The sequence below is a fragment of the Grus americana genome, chromosome 1, assembly GCF_028858705.1.
Source record: "Grus americana isolate bGruAme1 chromosome 1, bGruAme1.mat, whole genome shotgun sequence".
NCBI classification, from domain to species: Eukaryota; Metazoa; Chordata; class Aves; order Gruiformes; family Gruidae; genus Grus; species Grus americana.
Genome location: NC_072852.1, coordinates 170,584,365 through 170,603,811, shown reverse-complemented (window position 1 = coordinate 170,603,811; position 19,447 = coordinate 170,584,365).

The window sequence follows — 19,447 nt, the reverse complement described above, 5'->3', positions numbered from 1 at the left end:
AGAGGGACCTTGCCAGGCTTGAGAGGTGGGCCTGGACAAACCTCATGAAGTTCAACAATGTCAAGTGTGAGGTCCTGCACATGGGTCGGGCAATCCAAAGGATGGATGCAGGCTAGGCAATGAGTGGATTTACAGCAGCCCTGCAGAGAAGGATTTGGAGGTATTGGTGGATGAAAAATTGAATATGAGCCAGCAGCATGTACTCGCAGCCCAGAAAGACAATTGTATCCTTGGCTGTGTCAAAAGAAGTGTGGCCAGCAAGTTGAGGGAGGTGATTCTCTCCCTCTACTTTAATCTTATGAGACCCCACCTGGAGTACTGCATCCAGTCCTGGGTTCCCCAGTACAAGAAGGACATGGAGCTGTTGGAGCGAGTCCAGAGGAGGGCCACAAAGATGATCAGGGGGCTGGAGCACCTCTCCTGTGAGGATAGGCTGAGAGAGTTGGGTTTGTTCAGCCTGGAGAAGAGAAGGCTCCAGGGATATCTAATTGCAGCTTTCCAATACCTGAAGGGGCCTACAGGAAAAATGGTGAGGGACTGTTTATCAGGAAGTGTAGTGATAGGATGAGGGGTAACGGTTTTCAGATGAAAGAGGGTAGATTTAGATAAGATTTTAGGAATAAATTCTGTACTGTGAGGGTGGTGAGGCACTGGAATGGGTGGCCCAGAGAAGCTATGGATGGCCCCTTCCTGGCAGTGTTCAAGACCAGGTTGGATGGGGCTTTGGGCAATGTGGTCTAGTGGAGGGTGTCCCTGCCCATGGCAGGGGGGTTGGAACTAGATGATCTTTAAGGTGCCTTCCAACCCAAACCATTCTGTGATTCTATGAGTCTATAAATAAACAATAGTTGAAATATACTGTATTGGGTTTGACTCTGAGCAGCGTTGTTTACATTTGTTCCATTTGCAAGTTATACTCTGTGCCAATATGCAACATATTTGAGATCAGAAAAAAAACTAAGACCCTAGATTTAAGGACAGAAATTTTATGTTGACATATAGACATACAGTGATTCAATTTAGCCCTTCACCTTACAGCCAAATCTGCAGAAATCTTGACTTTAGCTGGTCAAGAACAGTATTCAGTCATCAAATACAAACAACAGGTAATATTGTACTGCCATTGGGCAAATTCTTTCTTGGAGATAAACATTGACTCATATAAAGCACAGTGTCTCGGGAATCAGGCACAGACTGATTCTTGAGTCAGAAGTTCTCTACATAAAATTTGTGATTTTCGTCACACCAGCATCATGTATTGTGCTTCAGTGCCTATAAGAAGGCCTCAGGGATTCACTAACCTTTATGGGAAAAGCCTTTTATAACTTAGTACGTGTTCTAGAGGGCTTTTTTTAGCTTCTTGTAAAATTTAATAGAGGATAGAACTGCTGTAAAATTCTAGAGGAGAGGTGAAATCTTATGGAAGAAAAGCAATTCTCATTCAGTTCCATAGATATAACTTCCACAAAATGCTCCTGAAATATTCTTTGCCTATATGCTGTAGTATACATTGTCTTAGCATATATTCTTGCTCTGAAATTTATAAAAGTGTAGTTGATATTTTAATACTAAGAAGCAGTATTTTAATGCCAAAAGTAATTTTCCTCTTATTCATCACATTATTTTAAATCTTATAAGGAAAAATAAAATGAATATATTTCTATTTTAAATATCTTCATATATCCTGACATTTATGTAATGAAATTATAAGAAATTATAAAACTATTTTGAAGTGTAATTTCCAACTCATTTATATTTTGGGGTTTATGGTGTACTTAATTTGTGTATTATATGGCAAAGCTATACATAATATCTCATATTTTATTCAAGTACACAAATAATCATTACCTTATATACTTAATGCATTAGATTTCTAAAGATCTAAAAAAAAATATTACTGAGGATATTATTTAAGAAACTATATGTAAATATGCTACATTTTATAGACTCATTACTATTTCTGTACATTGATTTTTCTAAAATTTTAATGAAAAATATGTTACCACAGCTGGTAGCCAGTACTCACTCTTTTTTAAGAACACTATTAATAAGGTGATTCTGCACTTTTTGAGATAAGGTTTTATTAGTGAACCTATTGGATTGTTGTTCTAACTTATTATTAGAGAATTTAATTCATCTCCATTCCAATAAACCAAGTCAGTGTAACTTGTCAAGTACAGTCATAGAACTTCACATGTCAATAAGACAATGCATGCTTATCTGATACACACCTATTGAAGGTAGTTTTATTTTCTGTCATAAATTACAGAGAATTAGGAAAAAAAACAGCAGAAATATCCACAACAGCATGCTTCTTATAAATAAACGTATTCAAGCACTACCAATAGTATGTTGTTTCTAAAATGTTTTCAGAGCTTTAAGCTGGTCCTTATAATGAAATTAAAGGTAAAAAAAATGCATACTTTTTGCAATAAATTATCACCAGATAGTTTTGTGAGTAGTATTTTATAGTATTAAAATCTCACAATTTTCATACAGAATTGGAGTTTCAGGTTAAATTAAGATATGCATGCTGTGTTACATACTAGGCGAATCACATCAAGGTCATTCTGTGTAAAGCTGGAGAATGGGATCTCAAAGGGGCTGTGTTTGCTACGGGGCTGTCTATTGTGCAGTCCCCAACTCTTGGTTCCCTGTGCACATCCTACTTGGACCAAGACTGCATAACCTGATAAGATATGGATTACATTATCTAAGGTATTTTAATTTCTTTTCAAAATAAATCCAGGTTAGGAAGGGAGTTGTAGTTCTTTGCAGTAGAAGTATGTTTAGGGAATTGTTTCCAAGTACACTGGCCCTGCAGCTCAACTCTGTCATTAATGATGAAAGACTAGAAAGGGAGCTTTCTGCAGGTTATCTGATAAGCTTGGCAGTAAAGCCTGGAGTTCCTTACCTTACGCAATATGAGAAATAAAGGCTGTTTGGAAAAAAATGGATGCATCTTTGAGCAAAGTGCCAGTCCTCAGAAGAAAACAAAAAACAAAACAAAACCCCAAAACAAGCAAACAAACAAAAACACCCCCAAAACAACCAACCAACCAACCACAACAACAACAACAAAAACAACACAAACAAAAACCAAACAAAAGACCAAATTCAGGACAGACCTTAAAGCTTTCCCATTTGAACATTAACTACACTGGGCTGACCTACAGTTATAAGATCAAATTAAGAACAGTATCTTGAAGACTGTGTTTTCAGAAATGTTTATTAGGATGAAAGTGTTTGTGTAAGCCAACTTGTTTTTTTACTTTCTTTAATGTTTGTCTAAAGAGTTACCTCAATAGAGCTCTTACAGACTGGTGGTCTTCAGGGAAAATGTCTAAATTGGTACTTTGGCCTAGCTGCATTTCTGGTTACGTGATGGTGGTTGGACTAGTCACCTGGCAAAATGAACAGAGAAAATTCAGACACAGGATCTAGGATCTATACCTGAGAATGTATTTATGAGGCCCAGAACAGAGAGCAAAGACTGTTTACCACTTCTGTTTGAAAGACTCAGAGGGATGAATGTTTTAAATACAGCTATCATCTTTTTGATTTCCTTTCGTAGCAGGTACCCCTGAGAGTACCCCTGAGCAAAAGACGGTAGCAGAAGCCTTGAAGGTACACACAGAGGTTGACATCAAAGGCCCCAAGGGTACATAAATGCTTTATTACTGGTCACTAAAGAAATGCAGCTTTGGGACCTACGTAAAATCAGTTTCAGAACTTGTATATTTATAGAGTTCTGTAAGAACCTATTTCAGCTTCCCATGACTGAAAACATAGGTATAGATATCTTTACATTGCACCTTACTTTGCAACAAGGCACCTATCTCCAGAATTCAGGAAGCAGAATGGATCAGTAGGATATCCCATATTGTTACCTTATCATTAAAAGGAAATATACCACTATGCTTTGTGTGCCTGTATTCAAGCTATGGTGGGTAATGTGGATGCAATTCTTGTTTCTCAATCTCTAGAAGGAGAGTAGCCACATGCCTAAAAGAATAATACATAGACAGAAGAAAGGAAGTGCACAGGCAGTGGAACCAGGGACATGTATCCTGAGAAGAGTATAGGAATGTTTCCTGGGTGTGAGGAACGTTTCCTGGATGTGTAGGGATGGGATCAGGGAAGCTAAGGCACAGATGGAGCTGAATTTGGCAGGGGATGCAAAGAATAATAACAAGGGCTTCTACAGGGATGCTGGCCAGAAAAGGAAGATTTAAAAAAAAAAGTACCCCTCCTGACAAATAAGACAGGAGAACTACTGACAACCTACATGGAGAAGGCTGAGGTACTCAATAATTTTTGCCTCACTTTTATTTGTTAATCACTCTTCCCACATCTTTTAAGCCCATGAACCTCAAGTTAGGTACTTGGGGACTGAAGTCCCTCCCATTGTAGAAGATCAGGTTTAAGACCACCTGAAGAACCTGAACATACACAAGTCCATGGGACCTGACAAGATGCATCCTGGGGTCCTGAGGGAATTGGCTGATGTAGTTACCAAGCCACTATCTCATATTTCAAAAGCCACGGCCTTTCAATACTTAAAGGGGGCTTATAAAAAAGTTGGAAAGAGACTTTTTACCAGGGTCCGTAGTGACAGGATGTCTGCCTATGGCAGAGGGGATGTACTAGATGATCTTTCAAGGTCCCTTCCAACCCAAACCATTCTATGATTCTATGTTATGACTATTAGTTAATGGTGAGAGAGTGCTTTGAGTTTCTTAAGTGAAAGGTTCTAAGTACAAAGTTCTATAAATAATGTATCTTACATTTTTATAACTTCTTATTTTCCTGATAAGACACAGCATACTGCATAGTCGTACTATAGTATACTCGTATTCTCGCTTCTTTCACCACTGAGTTGCATATATATGTAGCTGGAAACTTCAAAATAGTGTTACAACCCATAACAGTAACAGACAAAAGTTACCATTTTCAGCTAACTTGAGCTGAAACTGCTATCACATTCTATAACGTTTGTTCTACTGGTCAAGAAAAATGGAAATACAACAGATAAAGTTTCATTACAAAAGGAGATATTCTCAAAACATATTAAGGCATAGAATACAGATAGCAAATATTTTTAGGAAAAACAAACAAACCAAGAAACACCTTTCACATGGAACAATGTCTATTTCGATTGTGTGTTTTCTTATATATTGTACAGAAAATGTAATAGGGCAAAATTGTCAGTATGGCTGCATTTTTTTTTTTTTTTTTTTTTACTGCTACTATTTTATTTAAAAGAGCTATACTGTCCTGGAAACTTAAGTTTCATTCCTACAGACCTTCAAATTTTGTATGTGGCATTTGTATACAATCTGACCCTGAATATTCCTTAAATAATCCTGCTATGCCATGTAGAAGATCCTTACTGAAAAGAAAAACAAACAAACAAAAAAACAAACCAACAACCCCCCCCAAAAAAAACCACCAAAAAACAAACAAAGAAAACCCCCACAAAAACCAGACCCATCTCCATTGAACAGAAAAAATATCCTGCCTAAAATCTAGTGCTCTAAAAGCAGAATTATAAAAAGGGGTAAATAGTAGGCAGATTGCAAAATCGCAATAAGACCACACAGATGTGCAGATGTATAACTGGCATAACAAATCTTATGAGCAGAGTTTGCAGTGTCATTTTGTTGGATTCAAGTCAGAAAAAGCCTTTTCAGTGCCTTCAAGAGACAGGAAGAGATATTTCCATCAACCCAAAGGCTAGCAGAAAATTTTCTTCAGGGTAAATGTATTCACATCTCATGTCTCCCATTTTAGTATTTAGATTAATGCACATCATGTATTTGGCTTCTGTGTATGCTTTTCTTTCCCAGCATAATTTTTGCAACAGATTTGCCCTGAAGCATTAACTACCCTTGATAGTTTTCTCTCTTACTGTGTGATTACTTGCATAGCATAATGACTTTTCTGCTTTTTAAAATTAGTGTTGTGTCACAGGAATTACTGGCTAAAAAGTTGACTTTAATGCAATATGATAATATCAGTAATGGAAAAACATATAGAAAGTTAATGTAACTACATTTCAGATGTCCTTAGTAACCTTTCAGAATTTCCATGTTTTATTTTGGATAGTTAAATTTTGGAAAAGCATTTAAAACATTCAGGACTATAACATGAAAATGACAAAACACAGCTGAGCAAAATTTCCCAACGGAACATTTTTTTCTCATTAGAAAGTGTTGTACCAAAAAGCGCCAATGTCTCATTAAAAAAATATTAATTTTATCTGTGTTCTTCTGATGTTAACCTCACTTATAATAAGATATCAAATTATGACCATCATCACATATAAACTGTATAATAATATACATTATATTTCAGTAACATAACTTCCTCTTATAATCTTCATTATGCTTATATTATAAATTATGAAGGAATTATAAATTATGAATAATTTTATTTTATGCAATTTAAAAATAGAATTACTGGATATTTCCAGAATACAGCTTGTGTTGTTTCATTGTTTTTTTGTTTTTTTTTTTTTAATAGAAACTTCTGAAATTAGTTCACTTCTTTTATTTCTTTGTAAATTTGGAATAATTTACATTTTATTCAAATACAGGATGCTTTTTTTTTTTTTTAACTGGAATCTGAGGTGAACAGAATTCCAATTGCTGACCCATTATATGACTTAGTAACAGATTAATGTTGAACATTGTTCTACTACTGTTTTGTTTGATTATATTCATGTGCTAAAACTGTGAAAGAATTCTGGAGCATGGATGATTTTTGAATCAATAACCATAGTTGACAGTGAAGAGGTTTTACTGTCAGTTTTTTACTGCTCTGGGCAGTGATAAATTTAAGCAACATTACAGTAAAAATGAACCATCATAATATTTAAGTTCCCTTCTTTCCCACTGATTCATGTTAAAAATAATGCTGTGAGAAAACTACCAAAGGACAGAAAGACAAAGCCTTTTCTTTTAAAAACATTGAGCAGTTAAATTGTATAACCCCACTTACTGTTTCGAGTGAATCTCCATACAAATACAGAGAATAACTGATAAATGAACCTATGAATATTTTTTATTGTCAATAGAAAAGATTTATTATACAAGAAGAGAAAGAGTGCTTTGCATAAACAAATCACTGAAATTCTGTACATTTGCACAATAAAACTGGATTAGTTCTGTTCTGCTTAGTCTCCAAGCCCAGGGAAATACACATGCACACATGGGTGACTAGCTAATAAACTAATGACTGTATTGAAGAGGTCATATAAATGTTACATTAAAATATCATCAGTTTTCAGCATTTAATGCCATATTATGCATAAAAATATTGATACATTCATGTAAGTGTTTTTCTAATATAAGAAAGAATCCAAACACATTTATATATATTAGTCACAATATTTCAGTGTTAAAGTAGCTAATGTAATTCAGTTTTAATGAAATTATCACTAACTTTCAAGAACAGGGAGTGTTTAATATGGTAATTATAAGGAGGCCTTGAAAAAAATTTGAAACACCCCACGATCTCAAAGAAAAATAAAATCCACTCTTAAAATAGCTAACCTGAACAAGCCTTTAACAGTTAGTAAGGATAATGAAGTTCTCAGTGTACATACTGTCTACTTTATTAATTATGCAAATTTCATGGTTTCTTTCCAAAAAGCCATTAAACTGGAATGTAATTAAAAACATGATAGCTGAGAACAAATGTAAATGTTTTTGGAAGTATGAGATTAATAGCATTGGTATGAGTTAACCATTATGTGGAATATATTGGTACATTTTGCCACATACAGCTTTGCCATCGCTCTTTACTTCTGATCTCCAAGATCCCTGCTATTCAGCACTTGTATCTCAGCCAATTAATGAGTGGTAACTGTGTCACGTTTCTGAACAGAATCAAATAACTATTTCAGGTATTAAGCAAATGTCATGTAACTTCTTTTCAATTAGTGAAAGTCTTGACCCAGGAATTCTGAGGTAACAACATAGTGTTCTTGGGGGCTCTACTCCTTTCTTTATCAGCAAACAAACAGAGCTAGTTGAATGCTGTTCATTAGCTTTTCCTTGGGTCTGAATGATTTATACAAATGTATGCCTGTATTTCCCACATATTCTTTTCTGCTAACTAATTTGAATATTTTTCTTTCATTTTTTTACTATATGAATCTTAGTGATGAAATATGGGTACTTTAAGGCTCTTATATACCTCATGAAAATTCTTCAATTATTTTTCACAGTGTAACATCCAAAAATCTCCAGCACACCCTGCGGCTGGATCTACATTTCAGTACATCCTGCTCTGGGCAGATTGGACTCACTGGCCTCATTTCATTTGCAAAGAAAATATGCTCCAATTATCTCCATGAAGAGACCTGCTAGAACATATTTTTTGTTTCCTCCCCCTGGAAGGAAATCTGTATGTGCAGTGGAGTGGCGAGCTAACACAGCTCCCCACCACATGGAGATGCGACTGAGGCAAAATACACTTAGTGCCAGAACTGAAGGATGCATTGTAGGCCATGCTCACCTCATAGGTACAGCCTTTCACTCTATAATATATATTGGATAGTTACATGGCACCATCCAGCTACCTTTTTTCCATGTGCCAGGTCCTCACGGTTCATAACATTAGTAATAAATTAATTCTTTGGGTCATGAGATAAACTGACACAAAATAGAAAAACTCACAACCCCCCTAAACAGTAGTTAAAAAATGTTCCTACAGTTGAATTCACTCACTTTCCAAAGCATGGAAATATCTAGCATGAATTGCCTCTGGTCAGTGCTAATGCTCAAATGATGACTTGGAATTTTCTGAGAGAAAACCAGCTAGCACAGGCTAAACTGTGCCAGGGATCATTCCAGCAATTTAACAGGATAGTTGACTGAGTTCCAGTGCCTGGGAACTTTCCTTGTTTCTGTATAATTTTCTAATAGAAACACAGCTACTTATTATTACTATTATTATTATTAACTGTTATTAAGGAGAATTCTGGTGCACATTTACGATTTGCCTAAACTTTCCCCTTAAGCTGCCCTATGGCATACTCAAGACCTTTTTTAAGAACCAGATAAACAATGAGTCCGAAACAGTGAGCTCAGCAAGAGATGGAAAGTAACCTATAAAAATTAACAAGATTCCTCACACTTCAGTTTGTCAGGCAAATCATTAACCTACCATCCAGGCCCACCAAGACAGACTGCTCAGAAGCTGTCCACCACAGTCAGATGGAGGGGAGACAGAGAGGAGGTGAAGCACAAATAGGCAACTATGTGTCAGGAGAACTTTCCTGTCCAGTATCTTTTTGAGCAATTCACAGTCTACAGATAGCAGTTTAACTTCACAATTTTTTTAAAAAAACACAGGAAAATAAATAGACTGTTCTTTGGGTACATCCTAATTTTCTTCATGGAGGTTGTGGTGGGGTTGACCCTGGCTGGGGGCCAGGTGCCCACCAGAGCCGCTCTCTCACTCCCCTCATTCACTAGACAGGGGAGAAAAGGTATAATGAAATGCTTGTGGGTCGAGATAAGGACAGGGAGAGATCACTCACTAATTACCGTCACGAGCAAAACAGACTGAACTTAGAGAGGAAATTCATCTGATTTATTACTAGGCAAAACAGAGTAGAGGAATGAAAAATAAAATCAAATCTTGAAACACCTCCCCCCACGGGTCTTCACCACGGGCTGCAGGGGGATCTCTGCTCCGGCGCCTGGAGCACCTCCTCCCCCTCCATCTGCACTGACCTTGGTGTCTGCAGAGTTTCTTACATCTTCTCACTCCTCTCTCCAGCTGCAAAAGCTCTCTAAGTGGTTTTTTTCCTTCTTAAATATGTTATCACACAGGCGCTGATGGGCTTGGCCTTGGCCAGCGGCGGGTCCGTCTTGGAGCCGGCTGGCATTGGCTCTGTCAGACACAGGGGGAGCTTCTAGCAGCTTCTCACAGAAGCCAGCCCTGTAGCCCCCCCACTACCAAAACCTTGCCACGCAAACCCAACACATTCCACCCCTCGCCTCTGTGAATCACATATTTAAGAATTATCATTAAAATATACATTCAACACAAAAACTGCACATACGCTAATCACATCAACAAGGAAAAAGAAAAAAGAATTCCCCCCATCAAAATCAAAGCAACACTATCACAACACCAAACAAGTGGACAATACACACGGAATCCACCTCTCGTCCCTTCACCACTATTTCACTCTCAAGCTAATTTCAGTCAATGTTTTGCCCATTACCTCTTCCAATTACTATCCTTATCTTGATTTTCTCGTGCCCCACGTTGGGTGCCAAAAAAGGACTGACATGGTTTAGCTCCAGCTGGCACCTGAGCACCACGCACCCCTCACTCACCCCTCCCCCCGGCGGGATGGGGAGGAGAACGGAAAAACAACTGCAAAGCCTCGAGGGTTGGGATAAGGGCAGTTTACTGAGACAGCAAGGGAGAGGGAAAACAATCAACAACAGTACTGATAACAGATATTCACAATGGGTGATAACAAAGAACAATTTATGGATCCCAGGACCAACTGGATGTTCAACCCCTCCCGGAGCCACACGGAACCTGCCCCTCCTCAACTAGCCCCCTTTTATGGTGAGCATGACATCACATGGTATGGAATAGCCCCCAGCCAGCTTGGCTCACCTGTCCTGGCTCCTTGTGAAATTAACTCTATCCTAGCCAGAACCAGAACAGAGGTTTAAGTGAATAGAGAAATTTCATTTACCAAATTAAAATAATGTATCTAATAGTTCACACAAGTAGAAATAGGATAATCCATATATGGATATGATTCAAGCAGATTGCAATGTATTCAGCTGAGACTTCACAGTCCTTTGGCAATTAACTTGAAGAAATTATAAACATTTTCACCTTATATGGAAACAGGGAATTTAGAACACACTCACAGAAGATTCATGGACAACTGCCATTTTTAGTAATGCTTATTAATTACCGTGGCAGTTAGGATGAATTAGGGCTGGTTAGCATAGTTGCAAGCGTAAGTCTGTGGATTTTAATCAACCTTTTGTTTAAGTAGGCAACATATGACCAATCTCTTATTCTGAATGACAGAACAAACCTTGAAGAATTTTTGTGAGCTCAAGGAAATGGATAGCCAAACTGTAAAAACAACCTATCATCAAGAATGGCAGCATGTCCAGAAGCCACTTCTTTTGACTGCCATAATCAACAACACTAAGTCAGAGAGCAACTGTGCACCTTGAATCTGACACCAAGGTGGTAGTCTCTATCTAATCCTGTATTTAGGGAAAGTAAAGAATTCTGGGGGAACCTGGGAACCAGAGAGACATTGGGGGGCTGATGACCCAGCACCAGGCATATCTGGACCCCCTACAGCAACCCGCAACTCTCCTCCTGGACTGCCTGATTTCTCCCATGGCACAGGAAAGCTGTGTAAGGATGCGCTAGGCTGACCCATAGAACTTCCTTCACAGACTATGCCCTCTCTCTCATTGAACAGGGAAGCCCTGTCATTTCTAAAATTGCAGATATATTTGATTAAAGTGTTTTAATGTCCAAAACAATTTTTTTCTTCACACATTCATTTGGTCTTGGACTATGACAATTGCATCATTACAGAATGAATTATCAACAGGAGATATTTCTGATAAAGAGAAAAAACATAAGCCTTTTTTTCTGTTCTGGTTTAACCCCAGACAGTAAGACAGTTTAAAGGAAGAGAATAATAATGGTAATAATAGCAATAGTAATAAGAATAATAACAATAATACTACAAGTGATGCCCAAATGCAACTGCTCACCACATGCGAGAGGAAAGTAAAACAACCCGATACCCAGTCTGCTTCTGAGCAACAAATCTGCCTCCCAGCTAGCTTACCCAGTTATATACAGAGCATGACGCTCTGTGGTAGGGAATATCCCTTTGGCCAGCCTGGGTCAGCTGTCCTGGCTGTGCTCTCCCAGCTTCTTGTGCACCTGGCAGGGTGTGAGAAGCTGAAAAGTCCTTGGCTTAGAGTAGACATTACAACTACCTAGCAACAACCAAAAACATCAGTGTGTAATCAACATTATTCTCACCCTAAATCAAGAATACAGCACTATACCGGCTACTAGAAAGAAAAATTATCTCATCTGAAACCAGGGCAATTTCATATGTAGCAACAAAATCAAAGTATTAAAGCAAGAAACACTAAATTAAGAAAACATTGTCTCAATCTCTAGAATACCTTCTGTAGAATTGCTGGAAGATCTTCTAGTAGAAACTCCCACTGGAAGCAATTCCAACTTCAATATCAGGTCAGATTGCTCAGGGCCTATCCACTTGAGTCCAGAATAGCTCCAGGGATAGAAATTCCTCAGCCTCTTTGAGCAACACCTAATGCTTTATTACCCTCATTGTGAAGACTCTTCTTCTGTTATGAGCTGCCAGAATTTCCCTTGTTTCAACCTGTGACCGCTGCCTCTTGGTTTTTTTGCTGTGTACCACTGCGAAAAGTCTAACTCCTTTTTCTGTATAACCAGAAATTCAAGCCCTGAAGAATGAAATTAGCACTCTCCTTAGATTTCTCACCCCTTCATTCCTCTCCTCCAGGATAAACAAACTGCAGCCTCTACATAATGTTTTCTGTTCTGTCTTTATTCAGTTCAGCTGCTAGCTGAACCTATGCGTACACAGAAAAAAATACATGAGAAATTGAATCAGAGATTCCACAGTCGTCAGGAGGGAGCACTGGAGGCGTCTGGTTCAGGTCACTCAAAGCAGGGCCAACTTCAAAGTTAGATCCAATTATTTCTTTATTTTTATGTACTTTTTTTTTTTTTAAGTAAAATTCAGTCTTTAATATGTCACGGATTATGAACTGTCATCTGGCTATTCCCATGTGTAGCACTAACATTTCAGTTAGACTGTGCCATTTCAGTTCTCAGTGCAGTAGTGGCCTTGAGAACAGGAGAAAAGGATGAGATGCTAAAGTTAAAGTGCTAGCCATGAAAACTATTTACTTAAATGAGGTATGACTACATAATTATTGCAATTAATCCCTGTTCCATGTAGAGACAAACAAGCAAACCCTCGAGGTTCCCTCTGGGCTTACATGGAAAAAGCCTCCTTGATCCCTTATCTAGCTAGTCATTGCTTATATTAGCCTCACCTATCTTAAGACACCTTGCTGAGCATTCCAAATTTAGGATTCCTGTACAAGAAGAGAAAGTGAACGTTTCCAGAGAATGACTAAAATCTCAGTTAAGATCTGGCCATGCCTGAACTGAAACATGCCAACCTTCTTCTATGGACTCCATAAATATCCCAGGTGACTAAGCTAAGTAACTTAGGTGCTTAGAGTATGAAGGATAAATCAGGACAGTAGTCTTAAAAAGCTGTTCATTGTATTGTGTAGAGAGATCATATTTCTACAACTTTTCAAAATATATATCCAAAAACTGTGATAACTGTCTCTCGTTATAATATTGTCTGAAAATTCCTGTGTGGTTGATTAGCTATGAAAATCTCCTTATTCAATAACTTTTTAAACAATAAACCTAAGTCCAGAAAAATATTTAAATTTATGCTTAAAACATGTTTAAAGCTAATATGTCATGTAAATCAATCCTTTCTTAAGATGAATAACTTTTATCAAGAGAAGAAAATAACCTAAAATAAAATGTCAAACTTTAAATACTTGTTTGTTCCAATATACAACTGAGTATTTACAAAGTAGTCTTATAGAAATTCTTTCTCATCCAACTATGTTATTAAATAACTTTCAGACAGATAGCTTCGTAAAGGAGCTTATTGTTGGATTCTATTTTTAGTATATTGTCACTCTAGTGTATCTAGCTTACTCAGACTAATGCCCTGCTGTTCTTCACTTTGCCAGTCTAAGAATCATGCAAAAGGATTCTAAAATTTATGGACAAAAGATTTAAAGGTTTCTCAACCTAATCCAACTCCCTTGATTTTGGAAGATAAACTTTGCAACTTAATCCCTTACACAGACTGTAATAATGTATGGGAGGATTTCAAATGACTTAAACATTTTTTCTTTTGGAGAGAAGGGGAAAAAAAGATAGAATGATTCCATAGGGATCCTGTGTAATATGGAAATAGGTATTAAGACCTTTTTTATAACCTGACAGAAAAAAACTGATATGCTGCCCCGTTATTCTGAAAGAGAGGTAATTAAAAAAATAATGTTAAAAATGCATTTTGAAATCATACAAGTAAACTGCCTGTAGATAAGAGAATTTCCTTTTTTCATGCAGTCACTTAAACTGCTAATTATCTGAAAAAAATGCCTGTTTAATCTTATTAATATTCAGTAAAGCTTTACTGAGGAAAGTATAATGGTATGCACTACTGTGAGAAATTATATCTGATCCATTGAGCCTTAACTTCTGTTGCATAGAAATCTAATCCAGTCACAAGATTTTATGCAGAAATAGGGGAATATGGAGGAAATCAGGTGTTTGATCCTACAAAGCTCCTTCCACTAGGGGGAGACGAAACCTCATTTGAATGACTATCAAGCATTGTGGTCATACTAAAAAGCTATACTTAAAAATGTACCGCTACTTTCCCTCCTCTGTTTTGGACTTAGCAATGAATTTGCACTTTATAGTTCAAACACTATCTCCTGATGCTATCTTTGCTACGGTTTTCACCCTTTTAATGAACATTTTGCCTCTTACCAGGCAACAAATAGAAAACAATCAATATTTATATATATATCGTCAAAATTTATATATAGTCAAGATTGTGTGACTTCATTGATGCTATGTTAAGCAGTAGCATGAAATAGTTTTGCTTGTTAAACATCTTGCACATTCAGAATGCTTTATAAATACCAATAACAATAATAGCCAGCATTTCTAGGAAAGTATTAAGCTACTATCAATACATAAGTCACTTTCAATAGATCATGTTATGCACCATGTGGCCAGCTCTACAAATTCATTTGTGTGAGAATAAGTAGGAAGAGGTTTTATTTCACAGATTTATAACTATTTATAGGATTTACAAACATTGTAGATTTTTTTTAACTTCCTAGGATTTTGGGGTTTTTTAAAAGAAGATATTACCTCTAAATTCCAAACTATCTATGTAGACAGAGAGGACACAGTATTGTCTTGTTTCTGACCTACAACAGGTTTTTTGCTATTCTATTTTAGCTGGTTTTACAAGGTGGGCCTAGAAAGCACTCTTGTAAAATATTCTGTTTGACCCCCTCCTCCCCCTTTCCTCCTTCTTCCCCCAGCTTTATATGCTGAGCATGACATCATATGGTATGGAATATCCCTTTGGTCAGTTGGGGTCAGCTGTCCTGTCTGTGTCCCCTCCCAACTCCTTGTGCACCCCCAGCCAACTCGCTGATGGGGTGGTGTGAGAAGCAGAAAAGGCCTTGGCTCTGTGTAAGCACTGCTCAGCAGTAACTAAAATATCCCTGTGTTATCAACACTGTTTTTGTTCCAAATCCAAAACATAGCACTATACTAGCTACTATGAAGAAATTTAACTCTATCCCAACCAAAACTGTCTTCACCCCTTATTCCATACCAATTACATCATGCTCAGGTCCCACACTATCCAATACATCCTCAGTAGCCAATGCCCTCCTTCCCATCCTTTGATATAATACACAGGTAGCATTCCCTTAATCTACAGACCAACCCTGTAAAATGTCCAGAAATGTCCACAAAATGTCCATCGAGTTCATTTAGTCCATGACTTTGGGCTCCATCTGCTATGGTGGTCACTCAGGACAGAAGTGGTGTGTTATTGGGCACCAAAGCCAGCTCAGGTCGGGTCACTGCTGCACTTGCACTGCTTCACTGCTTCCCATCTATGCACAGCACTTTGTCCAGGAGAAGAAAAAAAATTGCAGTCCTAATTTAATTCCTTTAAACCTTTCTTAAACCAAAAGAGAGGCAATCTTTATGCTATTTATTCTAGGATCAGTTCTATCAGATAGCTACCAAGATAGTTCTTCAAAACTACACATTTAAAGGAATAAGTTGTTAATCTAATTTTCTCATTACATTCTTTAAAACTGTGAAATTATTTAGCCTTTTTTACCTCTTTATTTCCTCCAATCATCTTAGTATAACTCATTTTTTAAACAGTAGGTGTTTATGTTTTCCAATTTTTAAACAAGTATTTTCTTTTTCTATGTTTAATGTCTTTAAGAAAAGAGTATTTTATTCTCCACAAAAATGTATGTTACAGAGAATATTGCCAAGTCTTAAAAGCAGTTCTGTTCACATAGCTTTTAGCAAAAATAACTGATTTAAGGAAAGTGAAATCACCCAAAGACATAGGGAAAAAAAAAAATCTGATCATAGTCAGGAATAACATCTGAATTTTTTTATTCCTAAAATATATAGCTTGTAGGTTGTTATAAGTATCCACTCATGGGCACTTAAAACAGCAAGACATATGGAATTTAATCAATCTTATTGATTTTGGGGAAACATTTTAATCTTTTTTTTTTCTTTCTTTCTGTGTAATCAGTGTTCATCTTGAAAATTAAATCCATTATACTTTGTCTTTGCTAATCTTGGCAACAGTATTTAATTCCCTATATTCATTAGTTCTGCAATCAATACATTTTTATTCATGCAGACGTTAAAGTATTGGATATCTGATAGCTTCACGTGCTTGTGTCCATGTATCTGTGACTACATGCGTGTGTGTATAAAGTATACATATTAAGATTATATAGTGTAAAAATAACAATCAGAGGAATTTTTTAAAAAAATCAGCCTGAAGGTCAAGCTGCAGAAATAATTTCTAGAGGAGATTAAGGTAAAGTAGGCTCTGACTACCTCTGGGAAACAGTAAAACCTTCCTACTTAGAATAAGTTGTTTCACTCTAACCAGAGTGACAGTCACAGCCTACAGATTTTTGCCAAATCTTCAAAACTGCAGGCTGATCTCTTTATAAGCTTTTAGGGGAAGAAAAAAAAAAATTAAAATTGCTAAACTTCCCTTTGTGCAAAGGAGTCTTCTGTGGTTACAGTCCAATCCACAGTCCCCAAGGGGTGGAGAGTGGGGAACTCATGTTCTTCTGTTCTCCGCACAGTATGGAGCCTGACCATGACTGGGGCATGCATACATTTTCAAAAAAAATGAGTACACTGTCATATTTGCTCCTTTGGATGTAGCTTTTAAATCCACTAAGGCCATGGAAATCACCGGTATTTATTACACATAAGACACAAGCAATGAGTAGTAGGAAAAGCAAAACAAACAAAAGCAAGCAGATAGCCTTGCCTTTGACTGGAGCTGGATTACTCATGGGTAAATTAAGCACCTACATAAAGGAGAGTTTTCAGGTCTACGGCCCTAGGCTACTATTTGTGATGTCTGATTTGCAAGAAAATTATTTTCTTCAGTGTGCCAATTACTTTCTGCTTGACTTACAATAGCTTCCAATAGATCATTAGCCAAATAACAATTACCTTGGGCAAAGAATACCTCTTAACAATGCCCAAACTATTTGACTGATGGAAGCAGTGCTACTTGTTAAATTAAACTGCAGTTTAAAAAGAGGTTTTTAACAAGAGACTTACAATTTTAAGTCATTTCAAATGTAATTTTTTCAAGTGTAATTTTTGGTTCCAGGCATGTTATAATTTCAGTATTAGCAAAATGAGATTTGCATTAGTATTGAATCATTTGTTTTGGAAAAATCTGATATCCTGTAAACTAAATGTACCAGCTGCTGGCTACTTGCAGTTTTATTTTAATAAGACCATTAATTATAATCCGAGGCAACTACTAAAAATTCATAATCTTAAATTAAAAAAAAATTATCAACAGAACTACTAACTATACACCTGCCACATTCATCTAAATTTATGAATATTTTACCATTCAATTGTAGGCACTTATATACAATGATGCTACAAGTCAAAAAACCTACAAACAGTGCTAAAGAATGAGTAGCAAAAATTAAAGGCAAAGCTTATAAATTAATATATAGATTATAGATGAACAGAATGTTTTCTGTAGTCTTTATTAAGATCAGGGCCAATTCCTTCTGTATTAAAACTACAGATACTTTTCTGTTGAGTACATTGGAGACTAAAATTAGACTAAATTTCTGATAAACAGAGCCAGAACTAAACTACTACATCCCTTTGGTTTCTTTATTTTATTATTCAAACATAATAAGGAATGTGCATTTACAATTAAGGAGCAAGGTGTGGTTACAAGGAGTCTGCATTTAGACCTTCGTTTCTGTCAGTGGATTGGTTGGTAAGAAATCACTTCATTTTGGTCCCCATCTTTAAAAAAACTTTTTTTTTTTTTTCTGAGCAGAAAAAGAGGTAATAATTTTGTGTAAACCTTTATCCCTGTAATATGATTTTGTCATTGCTACTAACAGGCCATAGGTTTTGTACTGAGCTTGCAAGGCCTCAGTACAAAAGCTTTGCTCCATCTGAACTTGTCCTGACCTCCTTGGAGCTTTGTTATTTGGTTTAGCAGGAACAGTAATTTTAATTTTGACCAGGTAACAGCAGCTAATTTCTTAAACTTTTCCTTACCTATGCATGTTACAGACATAATTTTTCTAAAGATACACACAATAAGTAGTAATTCTGTGTAGAATGCAATATTTAAGACTTTAACATAATGATAACACCATTAACAGCATGATAACATAACATATAGAGAAATACAGGCCCCAGAAAACAGAAGCCTTGAGAAGCAGCAACACAAAATATGGTATGGAGGAGCAGAGGCATGGGATGATAAGAGATGGGGCACAGGGTATAAACCCCATGGAGACATCATAGCTATAAACAACTCATACCTGGTCAGCTAAAGAAATGCAGACTTAGAACTAGACCAAACTGGTTTTGAGAAATAACAAAGAGAACAAATAAATATTATTTAAGATGCATAAAAAGCACAGTAAATTCAGAAGTAACATGGAGCTGCAGGCCAATGAAAAAAGGACAGAGAGGTACAAACTTGTCAACAGACATATAAAAGTGACCCCAGCTGGGTCCCAGAGTGAAGGAAAAGAAGCCATCAGCATGAACATCATAGTTCATGTCCAGGCAAAGGACCCCACACGCAGATGACTTGCAGTAACACACCGACCACTGCCAGTAGACCTTCTAAACCACTGACCATAGGGCCCACAGGAGCAACGGAAGAGTAATTCCCTTTGGTTTGAGAAAATGGACTCTCCACAAACACATGAACTGGTCATCTGCTAATTCAGAATTAAGAGGGAAAAGTCACACAGTAACCTACACCTCAGTCACTTGAGTTCTTTGAGAGACACTCCTGAAAAATCCCTAAACTCTTCATTTTGCCTAGGCTACTCTGGAAGCCAGGGAGAAGGTTCTTCCCAAAATTATTATCAGCCTGACTCTCTGAGTAGCTCCTGGCCCTCCTGCCCTGGCAAATTATGGCATCAGATTATGAAGTGGCACCCTATGCTCTGAA